The sequence below is a fragment of the Triticum aestivum genome, chromosome 7A (assembly GCF_018294505.1).
Source record: "Triticum aestivum cultivar Chinese Spring chromosome 7A, IWGSC CS RefSeq v2.1, whole genome shotgun sequence".
NCBI classification, from domain to species: domain Eukaryota; kingdom Viridiplantae; phylum Streptophyta; class Magnoliopsida; order Poales; family Poaceae; genus Triticum; species Triticum aestivum.
In genome coordinates, this window is record NC_057812.1 from 424,354,746 (window position 1) to 424,369,603 (window position 14,858).

Consider the following 14,858-nt stretch of genomic DNA (forward strand, 5'->3'; position numbering starts at 1 on the left):
TCGTAACCCTAACATATCACTTACTCGTCGTAAGATTTCCTGCAACATGAGATGTTGCAGCCACAAAGGGTCAGTACATTGAATGTACTGGCAAATTCACACCATAGGATAATGATGAATAATAACTATCACTACATGCATATTTGGCTGGTGGAAAAGCTCTATGGTTGTAATGTTTATGCGAAAAGCCAATTTTTCCCTACTACAAAGGAATAGATTTTATTTAACTACAAAGTTGTTGAAAAACATTGAGAAGGTTCCTCCAACTCAATCCCAATTAAAAGTTTACAACCCAACAAATTAATTAAGTAACGTGATGCGATCAACAGGATAATTCAAGAACCAGATACTCAAGATGTCCATAACCGGGGGCATGGCTAATCATGATTAGTTTGTACACTCTATAGAGTTTTGCGCACTTTTCCCCACAAGACTCGATCTCCTCCGTTGGATTTCTCGCACTACAGGGTGTTCGAGAAACGGATGGCCGAGACACAATCTTTCAGAAGCATTTCCTCTCTACTCCGGGCGGACCGTTACACCTACAATCCCCCACATCTGCTAGTCCACCTCTTCAAGAGCTTACACAACTTACTCAACTATGCAAGAGCCCATAATGGCTTGTAACTGCACACGGAAGTTTCTAGCATGAATAGTCTTATGATCCCTTTGAGCCTGGGTGGCGGACCGTAGGATGATCACACGGGTACTCCGGGATATCCTAGGACAACACTGGATTCTCCAGGTGCCCACAAGCAATCCACCCAGATGTGTATTAAAGTAGCCACCTTAAGTTAACCATTAAATAATAACTCTCACATCTGTCATGAATTCTCTCAAACCAATCCACATCTATGAGCATAACATAGCAGTATAAGCATAATGTAGTAACTCCCAGGGGTTTGATATAAAGGACAATAGGTTCTACCTCATCAACTACTTCCCAATACCCACATGTTATAAATTCCTAACCATGCAATGTTTAAGGGTTGAAACCAATGTATAAAAACTAGGTATGAAAGGGATATGATCAAAGTGTGAACTTGCCTGTACTATTGATGAAGATGATTCACACTCATAACTTCTGATAGTTCTACTCGTCACACTCCGATCAATCTATCGTAAGCAAGCAATAGTAACCACACATAAGAAATCACTCAAAAGATCGGAAAGAACGAAGAAGACAATTCGAAAAATGTAAAAAACAAGCAAATAACTCTTGCAACATAAAACAATTTCTAACAGTACCAAAATTATGTGAATTTGGCCTTATCAGAAAGTTTAGGTCAAGAGCTTCAATTTGCAAAAAGAATCAACTCAAACGGAGTTATAAAACTCTAGTTATGATCAAACAAAGTTCAAATTCAAATCTGATCTAATTCAAATTTTAAAATTTCAAAAACATGTTTAAATTGTTTTACTGGATAGAGGGGATCATAATGAAGAAGTGGGCATTTGTTTCGTTGAATTTGGACAAACGAGCAAAAAGTAGTGATCATTTGAAAACTAGGGTCTAATTTGTAAAATAAAACTACGAATAGGTCCCTGGCAGAAAACTAAATAAAAAGAAAAATCCTATCGAACGAACATTCGCTACAGAAGCATAAACGACGAATTCATCCACTACCGAGGCCTAACCAGTGAACGTTCGCTATATAACTAAACATAATAAAAAACGATCTAACGATAAAACCGAAAACGAATAAAAAATAAACCGGGGCGGTTCACGGTTTATACCGGTTGGGTCAGTTTTCGCCGAAAACCGGCGGCAGCAGCGACGGTTAGATCAGGCAGTGACGACGGGATCGTCACGGCGGCTCCGGCGGTCAACTCCGGCGGCTGCGGGGCGGCAACGGTGAGACGGCGGAGGGTCTGTGCGGCGCGGGGCGGCGTGCAGGCGAGCAGTGGCGGCGCAAGCGAGCGGAGAGTGGCAGCGTGACGCGAGGGCAGCGGCACGACAGGAAGGGGGAGCGGGCGGGGCGGCTCCGCTATTTAAAGGCGGCGGGGCGAGGTGATGGCGTGGGCGAGGGGGCAAGGCAAGGTGGCGCGGGGGTGGCCGGGTCGGCCACGGCGGCGGCGGACGGCGTGCAAGCTCGAGACTCGTCCCGAGCTCGAAGACGGGGCGCAATGCTGGCTAGGCTTGGCCTGGCCCGGTTGGCTGGGCTGGCCCAGTACGGTGGAAAGTTTTTTTAAAAAAAATTTAGATGAAAAGAGTAAAATAAAAAGAAAATAAAAATATTACTTAGGCATATAATATATCAAAATTTTCAGAAAAAGATTTTCTATAACGTGAACATTTTTCTAACGTCAAATAAAATCCACACAATTTTAAATAAAGCAAAGAGTGATACTGATGCAATAAAACCCAGTAAAAATCATTTTAAAAATACCAAAATTAATTCAAATTTATTTCTCTCAAATTTTCTGATGTAGGGAATCATTTTACCTTAATTTCCATATATTTTATTTTTTTGGAGAACAATAACTTGAATAAACCCAAATAACTCCAGATTGAAAATAATTTCAAAGGGACTTTAAATTTGATTCTTTGAAACTTCCAACTCATATTTCATATGTTTTGAAGAAGTCATTTTATCTTCTCTCACGAAAATCATTGAGTTGCATAAAGTTTCTGAATTAGAAAATATTTCCAAATAAAATTCAAATCTTTTCAAAACCCTTTTCATTTATTTAAATGGAAGAAGTCATGTCATCTTCTCTTCGGGGTTTTGTATTTGAAAAGAATTTGAATTGAAGTAGATCAGAAAGCAAATATGAAAGTTTGGGAAAGTCCTTTTATTCCCTCTCATTTAACTTTCAAAAGTTTCAAATTTCACTCAACTACACAGAATCAATCAGACAGTCAATCATAACTATCTATTTATTATAACATTCCAAAATTTAGAATTTTGGGATGTTACACATGATCATGTAGCTGACATCGTATTTGTGGCAAAGCCACCGTTCATAATTTTTTCATACTTGTCACTCTTGATTCATTGCATATCCCGGTAGACCGCCGGAGGCATTCACATAGAGTCATATTTTGTTCTAAGTATTGAGTTGTAATTCTTGAGTTGTAAGTAAAAAGAAGTGTGATGATCATCATTATTAGAGCATCGTCCCAGTGAGGAAAGGATGATGGAGACTATGATTCCTCCACAAGTCGGGATGATACTCTGGACAAAAAATAAAATAAAAAAATAGAAAAGAGGCCAAAAGAAAGAAAAAAGAAAGAAGGCCCAAATAAAAAAATGAGAGAAAAAGAGAGAAGGGACAATGTTACTATCCTTTTTCCACACTTGTGCTTCAAAGTAGCACCATGATCTTCATGATAGAGAGTCTCTTATTTTCTCACTTTCATATACTAGTGGGAATTTTTCATTATAGAACTTGGCTTGTATATTCCAATGATGGGCTTCCTCAAATGCCCTAGGTCTTCATGAGCAAGCGAGTTGGATGCACACCCACTTAGTTTCTTTGATGAGCTTTCACATATTTATAGCTCTAGTGCATCCGTTGCATGGCAATCCCTACTCCTTGCATTGACATCAATCGGTGGGCATCTCCATAGCCCATTGATTAGCCGCATCAATGTGAGAGTTTATCCCTTTTTGTCTTCTCACACAACCTCAATCATCATATTCTATTCCACCCATAGTGCTATGTCCATGGCTTGTGCTCATATATTGTGTAAAAGTTGAAAGAGTTTGAAAAGGCTAAGTATGAAACAATTGCTTGGCTTGTCATCGGGGTTGTGCATGATGAGAGCATTTTGTGTGATGAAAATGAAGCATGGCCAAACTATATGACTTTGTAGGGATAAGTTTTCTTTAGCTATGGTATTTTGATAAGACATTATTGCTTGATTAGCATACTTGGAATATTACTATTTTTATGTCAACAATAAACTTTTATCTTGAATCTTTTGGATGTGAACATTCATGCCACAATAGAGAAAAATGACATTGAGAAATATGTAAGGAAACATTCCACATCAAAAATTCTGTTTTTATCATTTACCTACTCGAGGACGAGCAGGAATTAAGCTTGGGGATGCTTGATACGTCTCCAACGTATCTATAATTTTTGATTGTTCCATGCTATTATATTATCTGTTTTGGATGTTAACGGGCTTTATTTTACACTTTTATATTATTTTTGGGACTAACCTATTAACCGGAGGCCCAGCCCAAATTGCTGTTTTCTTGCCTATTTCAGTGTTTCGAAGAAAAGGAATATCAAACAGAGTCCAAACAGAATGAAACCTTTGGGAGAGTTATTTTTAGAACGGAGGCAATCCAGGAGACTTGGAGTAGACGCCAGGGAAGCTTCGAGAAAGCCACGAGGTAGGGAGGCGCGCCGTACCCCCTGGGCGCCCCCACCCTCGTGGCTCCCCCGACCGACTTCTTTCGCCCTACATATATATATATCAATATACCCTAAAACATCGGGGGGCAGAATAGATCGGGAGTTCCGCCGCCTCAAGCCTCTGTAGCCACCGAAAACCAATCTAGACCCGTTTCGGCACCCAGCCGGAGGGGGAATCCCTCTCCGGTGGCCATCTTCATCATCTTGGTGCTCTCCATGACAAGGAGGGAGTAGTTCACCCTCGGGGCTGAGGGTATGTACCAGTAGCTATGTGTTTGATCTCTCTCTCTCTCTCTCTGTCTCTCTCTCTCTCTCTCGTGTTCTTGAGTCGACATGATCTTGATGTATCACGAGCTTTGCTATCATATTTGGATCCTATGATGTTTCTCCCCCTCTACTCTCTTGTGATGAATTGAGTTTTCCCTTTGAAGTTATCTTATCGGATTGAGTCTTTAAGGATTTGAGAACACTTGATGCATGTCTTGCATGTGCTTATTTGTGGTGACAATGGGATATCATGTGATCCACTTGATGTATGTTTTGGTGATCAACTTGCGAGTTCCGTGACCTCGTGAACTTATGCATAGGGGTTGGCACACGTTTTCGTCTTGACTCTCCGGTAGAAACTTTTGGGCACTCTTTGAAGTTCTTTGTGTTGGTTGAATAGATGAATCTGAGATTGTGTGATGCATATCGTATAATCATACCCATGGATACTTGAGGTGACATTGGAGTATCTAGGTGACATTAGGGTTTTGGTTGATTTGTATCTTAAGGTGTTATTCTAGTACGAAATCTATGATAGATTGAACGGAAAAAATAGCTTCATGTTATTTTACTACGGACTCTTGAATAGATGGATCAGAAAGGATAACTTTGAGGGGGTTTCATACCCTACCATAATCTCTTCGTTTGTTGTCCGCTATTAGTGACTTTGGAGTGACTCTTTGTTGCATGTTGAGGGATAGTTATATGATCCAATTATGTTATTATTGTTGAGAGAACTTGTACTAGAGAAAGTATGAACCCTAGGCCTTGTTTCCTAGCATTGCAATACCGTTTACGCTCACTTTTACCACTTGCTACCTTGTTGTTTATATATTTTCAGATTACAAAAACCATTATCTACTATCCATATTGCACTTGTATCACCATCTCTTCGCTGAACTAGTGCACCTATACAATTTACCATTGTATTGGGTGTGTTGGGGACACAAGAGACTCTTTGTTATTTGGTTGCAGGGTTGTTTGAGAGAGACCATCTTCATCCTACGCCTCCCACGGATTGATAAACCTTAGGTCATCCACTTGGGGGAAATTTGCTACTGTCCTACAAACCTCTGCACTTGGAGGCCCAACAACGTCTACAAGAATAAGGTTGTGTAGTAGACATCACATATCCATAACTAAAGATAGAGAACAACTTAGAATAGGAAATAAAAACTACTTAGTGATAAAGCAAGCAAGCACACACGAGAATATTCACCCCACGCTATTGCTCCCCGGCAACAACGCCAGAAAAAGGTCTTGATAACCCACAAGTATATGGGATCAATTGTAGCCTCTTTCGATAAGTAAGAGTGTCGAACCCAACGAGGAGCTAAAGGTAGAACAAATATTCCCTCAAGTTCTATCGACCACCGATACAACTCTACGCACGCTTACCGTTCACTTTACCTAGAACAAGTATGAAACTAGAAGTACTTTGTAGGTGTGATAGGATAGGTTTGAAAGATAATAAAGAGCACATAAAAAAATCTAGAGGCTGTGTAAATAAAGACACAACTAAGTTATTTTTAGTAGAGAGCTTTTGTCAACAAGAAAGTTATTTGTCCCTAGGAAATCGATAACAAGTACTGGTAATCATTCTTGTAATTTTATATGAGGGAGAGGCATGAGCTAACATACTTTCTCTACTTGGATCATATGCACTTATGATTGGAAATCTAACAAGAATCCCCAACTACTAAAGATCATTAAGGTCGTGAAACCCAACCATATCATTAAGTATTAAGTCCTCTTTATTCCTATACGTCGTCATACCCCACCTACTCAGGTTTAAGTTTCTGTCACTCTCGCAACCCACCGTAAGCGGACCATGAACATATTGCAAAACCCTACAGTGGGGGCTCCTCACATTTGCACGAGAATGGAGGGCTCCATAGGACAACACCATAAATAAAATATACAACCATACCAACCAAGATCACGATTAACCCACAAGACAAAACGCATCTACTCAAACATCATAGGATAACCATAGATCATTGGGAAATAATATATGGAGTTGATCACCATGTTCAAGTAGAGATTACAGCTGGGAGAAGAGGTGTTACACCGCTGCATATAGGGGGAGAAAGTTGATGTTGACGGTAGCAAGATTGTTGATGTAGATCACCATCCCGATCGTTGCCCCGGTGGCACTCCGGCGCCACCGGAAGCGAGGGGGAGAGAGCCCCCTACTTCTTCTTCATCCTTGGCCAACCCCCTAGATGGGGAGGAGAGTTCCCCCTCTAGTCCATGGTCTCCTATGGAGGCGGAGGGGTGATGACCCACAAGTGTAGGGGATCTATCATAGCCTTTTTGATAAGTAAGAGTGTCGAACCCAACGAGGAGTAGAAGGAAATGATAAGCCGTTTTCAGTAAGGTATTCTCTGCAAGCACTGAAATTATCGGTAACAGATAATTCTGTGATAAGGTAATTTGTAATGGGTAACAAGTAATAAAAGTAAATAAGGTGCAGCAATATGGCCCAATCCTTTTGGTAGCAAAGGACAAGCCTGGACAAACTCTTATATAAAGTAAAGCACTCCCGAGGACACATGGGAATTATCGTCAAGGTAGTTTTCATCATGCTCATATGATTCGCGTTCGGTACTTTGATAATTTGATATGTGGGTGGACCGGTGCTTGGGTACTATCCTTACTTGGACAAGCATCCCACTTATGATTAACCCCTATTGCAAGCATCCGCAACTACAATAGAAGTATTAAGGTAAACCTAACCATATCATGAAACATATGGATCCAAATCAGCCCCTTACGAAGCAACGCATAAACTAGGGTTTAAGATTCTGTCACTCTAGCAACCCATCATCTACTTATTACTTCCCAATGCCTCCCTCTAGGTCCAAACAATGGTGAAGTGTCATGTAGTCGACGTTCACATGACACCACTAGAGGGATGACAACATACATCTCATCAAAATATCGAACGAATACCAAATTCACATCACTACTTATAGCAAGACTTCTCCCATGTCCTCAGGAACAAACGTAACTACTCACAAAGCATATTCATGTTCATAATTAGAGGGGAATTAATATGCATAATGGATCTGAACATATGATCTTCCACCAAGTAAACCAACTAGCATCAACTACAAGGAGTAATCAACACTACTAGCAACCCACAGGTACCAATCTGAGGTTTGGATACAAAGATTGGATACAAGAGATGAACTAGGGTTTTAGATGAGATGGTTCTGGTGAAGATGTTGATGGAGATTGACCCCCTCCCGATGAGAGGATCGTTGGTGATGACGATGGTGATGATTTCCCCCTCCCAGATGGAAGTTTCCCTGGCAGAACAGCTCCGCCTGAGCCCTAGATTGGTTCCGCCAAGGTTCCGCCTCGTGGCGGCGGAGTTTCGTCCCGTGAGCTAGCTTATGATTTTTTCCTCGACGAAAGACTCCATATAGCCAAAGATGGGCATAGGAGGGCCACCAGGGGGCCCATGAGGCAGGGGACGCAACCAGGGGGTAGGGCGCGCCCCCACCCTCGTGGACGGTAGGTGCCCCCCCCTCTGGTACTTCTTGCGCCAAATATTTTTATATATCCGGAAAATAATTCCCGTGGAGTTTCAGGACTTTTGGAGATGTGCAGAACATGTCTCTAATTTTTTCTCCTTTTCCAGCCCAGAATTCCAGCCGTCGGCATTCCCCCTCTTCATGTAAACCTTGTAAAATAAGAGAGAATAGGCATAATTATCATGACATAATGTGTAATAACAGCCCATAATGCAGTAAATATCGATATAAAAGCATGATGCAAAATGGACGTATCAACTCCCCCAAGCTTAGACCTCGCTTGTCCTCAAGCGAAAGCCGAAATTGAAAAATATGTCCACATGTTTAGAGATAGAGGTGTCGATAAAATAAAATACGGACATGAGGGCATCATGATCATTCTTATAATAGCAACATATATATATATATATATATATATATATTGTCATATGATCTCTTATGCTAAAGTAATAATTCAATCACAATTTCAAGTATGAATCAGAAACTTCATTGAGAACCAACAAACTATAATCTCAGTCATTGAGGCAATTGCATTTTATCATAACATCAGAAAGAGTCAATAAGAGCTCTTCAGCAAGTCCACATACTCAACCATCATTTAGTCTTTCATAATTGCTAACATCACACAATATTTATGGTTATGAAGTTTTAATCGGACACAGAGAAAGATAGGGGCTTATAGTGTTGCCTCCCAACCTTTTACCTCAAGGGTAATGTCAACAATAATAGTTCATGAAAACCCACATCCAATTAGCCATATATATCAGGATCTTTCCAACACATTGTTCTTTCCAAAGGGTAAAATGAAAAAGGGAAATGTGAAGATCACCGAGACTCTTGCATGAAGTATAAGATAAGAATAAAAGATAGGCCCTTCACAGAGGGAAGCAGAGGTTGTCATGTGCTTTTATGGTTGGATGCACAAAATCTTAATGCGAAAGAACATCACTTTATATTGCCACTTGTGATATGGACCTTTATTATGCAGTCCGTCGCTTTTATTTCTTCCACATCACAAGATCATATAAAGCTTATTTTCTCCACACTAATAAATCATACATATTTAGAGAGCAAATTTTATTGCTTGCAACGATGACAACTTACTTGAAGGATCTTACTCAATCCATAGGTAGATATGGTGGACTCTCATGGAAAAACTAGGTTAAGGATATTTGGAAGCACAAGTAGTATCTCTACTTGGTGCAAAGAATTTAGCTAGCATGAGAGGGAAAGGCAAGCTCAACATGTTAGATGATCCATGACAATATAATTTATCTTAGATGTAAGAAAACATAACCCATTACGTTGTCTTCCTTGTCCAACGTCAACTCTTTAGCATGCCATATTTTAATGAGTGCTCACAATCATAAAAGATGTCCAAGATGGTATATTTATATGTGAAAACCTCTCTTTCCTTATTACCTCCTATTAATTGCAACTATGACCAAAACTATGTTTGTCAACTCTCAACAACTTTTATTCATCATACTCTTTATATGTGAAGTCATTACTCTCCATAAGACCCATATGATCTCTTTATTTCTTTCTCTTTTATTCTATTCCCTCAAGATCATAGCAAAATAATCAAGCCCTTGACTCAAGACTAATCTTTATTATATAAAGCTCACGGACTCGATTACATAGATGGATCATAAAGCAAAACTCACAACTAGATCATACTAAAACTTTATTCTACTAATCAAGATATTACCCAAAGGATCGAACTAAGAAAAATGGTAAAGATAAAAGTGGGGTGTGATACTATACCGGGGCACTCCCCCAAGCTTGGCAGTTGCCAAGGGGGGTGCCCATACCCATGTGTTTATGTCTCCTTCTTCGGGGGTGGTGATGTGATATTCTTCGCGATGATGTCCCTCAGGATACGATTCTCTTCCTCGAGCTTATTGACTTGCTGCTTGAGGTCCATTATTTCCTTACGGAGCTTGCCCATGACGACTAAAGCTCCTTTCACCAAAGGATGTTGCATAGCTGTGGGAGAACAAGTAACACTCTTTTTCATATTTTCATAAGAAAGAAATCTAACATTGGAAGGGATGACCGAGTTTGGAATAGTCGAGCTCTGTAGTTCCCCCATAGTGAATCCTACTCGGAAACTGGAAGTAATGTCTTCATCCTCCTCCATGGCATCTATCCTTTTCAAATAGGCCTCCATCTCTTCCTCAGTTGATGGCCCAAAGTGGTCAGCATTGCTGTTTTCTCTTGGCCCCGATGTCGGATGAGACACCCGAATCTCCCCGACTGACTCTTGAGAAGACATCTTGCTCTAAATCTGCAACAGAAACAACTCGAAGCAAAAACAGAGGATATTTGCGTGATACGGTGGTCAAAACCTTCGAGAGATTATATAATGAATTTTTACCGACCAAAAGAAGTGTCGTGCAAGAAAACGGAGTCCGGAGAGCACACGAGGTGCCCACGAGGCAGGGGCGCGCGCCCTCCACCCTCGTGGAAGCCCCGTGTCCTTCCCGACTGCTTCTTATTTTCCTATTTTCTTAAATATTCCAAAACAGAGAAAAATTGCCATTAGAACTGTTTTGGAGTTGGTTTACTTACTGTATCACGTACCTATTCCTTTTAGGAGTCTGAAACGTTCTGGAAAGTGTCCCTTATGTATTCCTCCGGGGTTACGGTTTCAATAACATTAGTTTCAACATTTATGGGATTACTTGAGATATAATGTTTGATTCTTTGACCATTTACCACCCTCGGATTTGTGCCTTCGAAGTTGTTGATTTTTATGGCACCGGAACGATAGACCTCCTCGATGATGTAAGGACCTTCTCATTTAGAGAGAAGTTTGCCTGCAAAAAAATCTTAAATGAGAGTTGTATAGCAATACATAATCACCTACATTAAACTCACGCTTCTGTATCCTTTTGTCATGCCATCTTTTAACTTTTTCTTTAGACAGTTTGGCAGTCTCATAGGCCTGGGTTCTCCATTCATCAAGTGATCTAGTGTCAAAAAGCCTCTTCTCATCGGCAAGTTTGAAGTCATAGTTGAGATCTTTAATAGCCCGATATGCCTTATGTTCTAATCCGAGAGGTAAGTGACAAGCTTTACCATAGACCATTTTATATGGAGACATACCCATAGGATTTTTATATGCAGTTTTATAAGCCCATAATGCATCATCAAGTTTCTTGGACCAATTCTTTCTAGATCTATTAATAGTCTTTTGCAAAATTATCTTAAGCTCTCTATTGCTCAATTCTATTTGATCACTAGACTGTGGGTGATATGGAGATGCAATTCTATGATTAACATCATACTTAGCAAGCATCTTATGAAAAGCACCATGAATGAAATGTGAACCACCATCAGTCATTAAATATCCAGGGACTCAAAACCTCGGAAAAATAACTTCTTTAAGCATCTTAATAGAGGTGTTATGATCAACACTACTAGTTGTAATAGCTTCTACCCACTTAGTAACGTAATCAACAACAACTAAAATATGTGTATACCCATTAGAGGAAGGAAACGGTCCCATATAATCAAAGCCCCAAACATCGAATGGTTCAATAACAAGTGAATAATTCATAGGCATTTCTTGACGTCTACTAATATTGCCAATTCTTTGACATTCATCACAAGACAAGACAAACTTGCAGGCATTCTTGAAGAGAGTAGGCCAATAGAAACCGGATTGCAATACCTTATGTGCAGCTCTGCCCCTAGCATGGTGTCCTCCATAAGCCTCGGAGTGGCACTTGCGTAGGATCTGTTCCTGTTCATGCTCAGGTACACAAATTCTAATAACACCATCGACTCCTTCTTTATAAAGATGTGGGTCATCCCAAAAGTAATGTCTTAAATCATAGAAAAACTTTTTATTTTTCTAGTATGTGAAACTAGGTGGTATAAACTTAGCAACAATATAATTAGCATAATCAGCATACCATGGAGCAGTACGAGAAGCATTTATCACAACTAATTGTTCATCAGGAAATCTATCATCAATAGGTAGTGGGTCATCAAGAACATTCTCTAACCTAGAGAAGTTGTCTGCAACGGGGTTCTCAACTCCCTTTCTATCAATGATATGCAAATCAAATTCTTGTAGCAAGAGGACCCATCTAATAAGTCTAGCATCTTTCTTTTCCATAAGATATTTAATAGCAGCATGATCAGTGTGAACAATTACTTTAGAATCAACAACATAAGGTCTGGACTTATCACAAGCAAACACAACTACTAAAAAATCTTTTTCAGCAGTAGCATAATTTCTTTGAACACTGTCTAGAGTTTTTACTAGCATATTGAATAACATTTAATTTCTTATCAACTCTTTGTCCTAGAACAGCCCCTACAGCATAATCACTAGCATCACACATAATTTCAAATGGTAAATTCCAATCAGGAGGTTGAACAATAGGTGCAGAAACCAAAGCTTTCTTAAGTATTTCAAATGCTTCTACACAATCATCATCAAAGACAAAAGGGACATCTTTTTGTAAGAGATTAGTCAAAGGTCGAGAAATTTTAGAAAAGTCCTTAATGAACCTCCTATAAAAACCGGCATGACCAAGGAAACTTCTTATACCTTTAATGTCCTTAGGACACGACATCTTTTCAATAGCATCAACTTTAGCTTTATCAACCTCAATACCTCTTTCAGAAATTTTATACCCCAAGACAATACCTTCATTAATCATAAAGTGGCACTTCTCCCAAGTCAAGACAAGATTAGTTTCTTCACATCTCTGCAAAACTCGATCAAGGTTGCTTAAGCAATCATCAAAAGAAGTTCTGTAAATGGAGAAATCATCCATGAAAACCTCAACAATCTTTTCACAAAAGTCAGAGAATATAGCAGTCATACATCTTTGAAAGGTAGCAGGTGCATTGCATAAGTTGAAAGGCATACGTCTATAAGCAAAGGCACCGAAAGGGCAAGTGAAAGTTATCTTTTCTTGATCCTCTTTTGATACAGGAATTTGAGAGAAACCAGAATAACCATCTAGAAAGCAAAAATGTGTATGTTTGGATAATCTTTCTAGCATTTGATCAATAAAAGGTAAAGGGTAATGATCCTTTTTAGTAGCTTTATTTAATTTGCGGAAATCAATTACCATTCTATAACCTGTAACAATTCTTTGTGGGATCAATTCATCTTTATCATTAGGAACAACAGTAATACCTCCCTTCTTAGGGACACAATGGACAAGACTTACCCACTGACTATCAGCAACAGGATAAATTATACCTGCCTCCAGAATCTTTAGTATCTCTTTTCTTACCACTTCTTTCATCTTAGGATTTAACCGTCGTTGGTGATTAACAACCGGTTTAGCATCCTTCTCCAATTTTATTTTGTGCTGGCATATAGTGGGACTAATGCCCTTAAGATCATCAAGAGTATATCCAATAGCAGCACGGTGCTTCTTCAGAGTTTTTAATAATTTCTTTTCCTCATGCTCTGAAAGGTTAACACTAATAATAACATGATATATCTCTTTCTCATCAAGATAAGCATATTTGAGAGTATCAGGTAAAGGTTTAAGCTCAAACACAGGATCACCCTTGGGTGGAGGAGTATCCCCTAGAATTTCAACAGGCAAGTTGTGTTTCAAGATAGGTCCCTATTTAAAGAATACTTCATCTAATTCCCTTCTTTCATTCATAAACATATCATTTTCATGGTCTAGCAAATACTGTTCTAAAGGATCACTAGGAGGCATGGCAATAGAAGCAAGACCAATAATTTCATCTTTACTAGGCAATTCTTTATCATGGGGTTGTCTATGAACTTTAGCAAAGTTAAACTCATGAGTCATATCCCCTAAACCAACAGAAACAATATCCTTATTGCAGTCTATCTTAGCATTAACAGTATTCAAGAAGGGTCTACCAAATATAATGGGACAAAAGTCATCTTGTGGGGAACCAAGAACAAGAAAATTAGTAGGATATTTAAATTTCCCACACAAGACTTCAATATCTCTAACAATCCCAACTGATGAAATAGTATCTCTATTGGCAAGCTTAATTGTAACATCAATTTCCTCTATCTCAGCAGGTGCAATATCATGCATAATTTCTTTGTATAAGGAATGAAGTATCGCACTTGCACTAGCACCCATATCACATAAGCCATGATAGCAATGATCTCCTATTTTAACAGAAATAACAAGCATGCCTACAACAGGTCTATGTTTATTTTTAGTATCAGGTCTAGCAATTCTAGCAGATTCATTGCAGAAGTAAATAACATGCCCATCAATATTATCGGCCAAGAGATCTTTAACCATAGCAACACTAGGTTCAACTTTAATTTGCTCAAGGGGTTTAGGTGTCTTAATATTACTTTTGTTAACCACAATTGAAGCTTTAGCATGATCCTTTATTCTAATAGGGAAAGGTGGTTTCTCAATATAAGCAGTAGGAACAACAGGATCATTATAAGTGATAGTCTTTTCTTCAACTTTAATAGGTGCAACTACTTTTACTTCAATGGGGGGATTGTATTTAAACCACTTCTCCTTAGGGAGATCAACATGAGTAGCAAAGGATTCACAGAAAGAAGCTACTATCTCAGAGTCAAGTCCATATTTAGTGCTAAATTCACGGAAAGCATCGGTATCCAAAAAAGATTTAACACAATCAAACTTAGGTGTTATACCTGACTCCTTACCATCATCGAGGTTCCAATCT